A 3,794-nucleotide genomic window follows, 5' to 3' on the forward strand; every position below is an offset into this window, starting at 1 on the left:
GGGCAAGGCGTTAAGGCTAGGCGTTAGTTAGGGCAAGGCGTTTTTTTTTTTGTTTTGTTTTATTGTATACAAGATCGAGGCTGGTGAAAGAGCTAACATTAATCAAACAAAAAGTCAAACCGACACATCAAACACAAAATAAGGGGAGCGGTAGAGAATATGGGGAGAGAGGGGGAAGGACACAAACACAACATTTGAGAGCAGGGACATCGAGAGAAATGTGGGAGGAGAGGGCTTGGGGGGAGGTGGGAGAGGTATAAAACATATGGACACTGCAAGGACTTCCAGGAAAGAAGTTGGAATTTCGAAAAAGTGTATCTGGGGTGAATTAGCGGGGGTAGAAAAGATCAAGGTTTTGGATGGGGGAAGATAATTGCGCGGTGGTGACCAGCTGTTTTAAAGACCTGGAGGGAGGAGTGGGATTGAAGGGAGTGGGGCAGTTTGTTCCAGAGGCGGGAATTAATGGGAATGAAAGAGTGAAGGTGAGCAGTCTTGATTTTGGCAGTTTAACCATAAGAGGGTTGCTGGCAGATCTTGTGCGACCTGTCGGAATATTTGGGGGACAGAGCACAGCGAGAGCTGGGGGAGCAAGGCCGGAGAGGAGTCGGTAGAAGACAGAAAGACCACCAACCTGCCTGCGGTGAGTGAGTGAAAGGCCCTCGGAGTTAGCTTCATCGCAGGAGATTCCATTGATTCTGAACGCTTTGGCTTCAACAGCATAGGCCTTCGGGCTAGGAGCTAGGCGTTAGGGCTAGGCGTTAAGGCTAGGTGTTAGGGCGAGGAGCTGGGTGTTAGGGCTCGGCGTTAAGGTTAGGCATTAGGGTTAGGAGCTGGGCGTTAGGGCTAGGAGCTAGGTCTAGGCGTGAATGCTAGGTGTTAGGGCTCGGAGCTAGGGCTAGATGTTAGGGCTAGGAGCTAGGGCTAGGTATTAGGGCTAGGTCTAGGTGTTAGGGCGAGGAGTTAGGGATCTTTGTTTCTTTCATATTTCTTTCTACTTTTTCCCATCATTTCTTATTCATTCGAATTCTTGCTTGTTCTTTCTTTTTCTTTCGCTATCTGTACAAGGAGAAGTGAATTCTTGCAGAGATTTTCTGGAAGGTTCACTTGGTTGCGTCTGGATGGGTTTGAGGGTCGTGGAGTAGCGGCTGAAACCCAGATCCTTTCCAGGTTCCTCCTGATGACTCCAATGTAGTACTTGGTTTTCCATTTCATTACATTTAACAAAGAGTGAAAGTTAAAACGTCACGTGGTGTCTCACCCATCGAATTGATTGTCACCCTCACCAGAGGAGAGTGCATTGCATTTGGGTCTGTTTGTTTGTGCGCACAGAATGTGAGTATGCTTTTCTCTACAACCGTTGGTCCAATTGACACGAGGTCCTCACTCGGGATTTATCGCAACCTCTGGGATTGGGCGGGAGGTCCTCACTCGGCATTTTTTGCAACCGCTGGTGATTGCGCGGGGGGCCCTCACTCGGCATATTTTTCAACTGCTGGGGATTGGGCGGGAGGGCCTCACTCGGCATTTTTCGCAACCGCTGGGGATTGCGCGGGAGGGCCTCACTCGGTATTTTTTTGCAACTCCTGCGGATTGGGCGGGAGGTCCTCACTCGGCATTTTTTGCAACCGCTGGGGATTGCGCGGGAGGCCCTCACTCGGTATTTTTTGCAACTCCTGGGGATTGGGCGGGAGGCCCACTCGGCTTTTTTTGCAACCGCTGGGGATTTGCGCGAGAGGTCCTCACTCGGCATTTTTCGCAACTGCTGGGGATTTGGCGGGAGGTCTTCACTCGGCATTTTTCGCAACCGCTAGGATTGGGCGGGAGGGCCTCACTCGGCATTTTTGCACCCGCTGGGATTGGGCGGGAGGCCCTCACTCGGCATTTTTTGCAACCGCTGGGGATTGAGCGGGAGGCCCTCACTCGACATTTTTTGCAACTGCTGGGGATTGGGCGGGAGGCCCTCACTCTGCATTTTTTGCAACCGCTGGGGATTGGGCAGGAGGTCTTCACTCAGCATTTTTTGCAACTGCTGGGGATTGGGCGGGAGGTCCTCATTCGGCATTTTTTGCAACCGCTGGGGATTGGGTGGGAGGTCCTCACTCGGCATTTTTCGCAACCGCTGGGGATTGGGCGGGAGGTCCTCACTCGGCATTTTTTGCACCTGCTGGGATTGGGCGCGAGGCCCTCACTCGGCATTTTTTGCAACCGCTGGGGATTGAGCGGGACGCCCTCACTCGGCATTTTTTGCAACTGCTAGGGATTGGGCGGGAGGCCCTCACTCTGCATTTTTTGCAACCGCTGGGGATTGGGCGGGAGGTCTTCACTCAGCATTTTTTGCAACTGCTGGGGATTGGGCGGGAGGTCCTCACTCGGCATTGTGCAACCACTGGGATTGGACCGGAGGCCCTCACTCGGCATTTTTTGCAACCGCTGGGGATTGAGCGGGAGGTCCTGACTCGGCATTTTTTGCAACTGCTGGGGATTGGGCGGGAGGCCCTCACTCTGCATTTCTTGCAACTGCTGGGGATTGGGCGGGAGGCCCTCACTCGGCATTTTTTGCAACCGTTGGGGATTGGGCGGGAGGTCTTCACTCAGCATTTTTTGCAACTGCTGGGGATTGGGCGGGAAGTCCTCACTCGGCATTTTTTGCAACCGCTGGGGATTGGGTGGGAGGTCCTCACTCGGCATTTTTTGCAACTGCTAGGGATTTGGCGGGAGGCCCTCACTCGGCATTTTTTGCAACCGCTGGGGATTGGGTGGAAGGTCCTCACTCGGCATTTTTCGCAACCGCTGGGGATTGGGCGGGAGGTCCTCACTCGGCATTTTTTGCACCTGCTGGGATTGGGCGCGAGGCCCTCACTCGGCATTTTTTGCAACCGCTGGGGATTGAGCGGGAGGCCCTCACTCGGCATTTTTTGCAACTGCTAGGGATTGGGCGGGAGGCCCTCACTCTGCATTTTTTGCAACCGCTGGGGATTGGGCGGGAGGTCTTCACTCAGCATTTTTTGCAACTGCTGGGGATTGGGCGGGAGGTCCTCACTCGGCATTGTGCAACCACTGGGATTGGACCGGAGGCCCTCACTCGGCATTTTTTGCAACCGCTGGGGATTGAGCGGGAGGTCCTGACTCGGCATTTTTTGCAACTGCTGGGGATTGGGCGGGAGGCCCTCACTCTGCATTTCTTGCAACTGCTGGGGATTGGGCGGGAGGCCCTCACTCGGCATTTTTTGCAACCGTTGGGGATTGGGCGGGAGGCCCTCACTCGGCATTTTTTGTAACTGCTGGGGATTGGGCAGGAGGTCCTCATTCGGCATTTTTCGCAACCGCTGGGGATTGGGACAGGAGGTCCTTACTCGGCATTTTTTGCAACCGCTGGGGATTGGGCAGAGGCCCTCACTCGGCATTTTTCACAACCGCTGGGGATTTCGAATTCTCCTCTCATGACTTTTTTCTCGAGGGTCTTGCGCACATTTTGATACCACATTGCTCCACATCGGGCTTACCGTCCAGGTGTCACATGGCAATTAGTCCCATGTCCTAAAAAAAAACTGCAATTTTTGCACATGTTTATGTGCACATGTGCAACAAACATGGATATACAAATGTACAAAGTGCATTAGAACAACTAGGGCATGCCCGTACCATATCTATATCTAAAATTATATCCCCCCCCTCTATTTACATGAAATGGTTTGGTCCAAAGCGAACGGCTTGCGAGTACGGTGACAATCCCCCCCCTCTATTTACATGAAATGGTTTGGTCCAAAGCGAACGGCTTGCGGAGTTTGGTAAAG

This window comes from Myxine glutinosa, chromosome 3 (assembly GCF_964187855.1).
Source record: "Myxine glutinosa chromosome 3, kmMyxGlut1.1, whole genome shotgun sequence".
NCBI classification, from domain to species: domain Eukaryota; kingdom Metazoa; phylum Chordata; class Myxini; order Myxiniformes; family Myxinidae; genus Myxine; species Myxine glutinosa.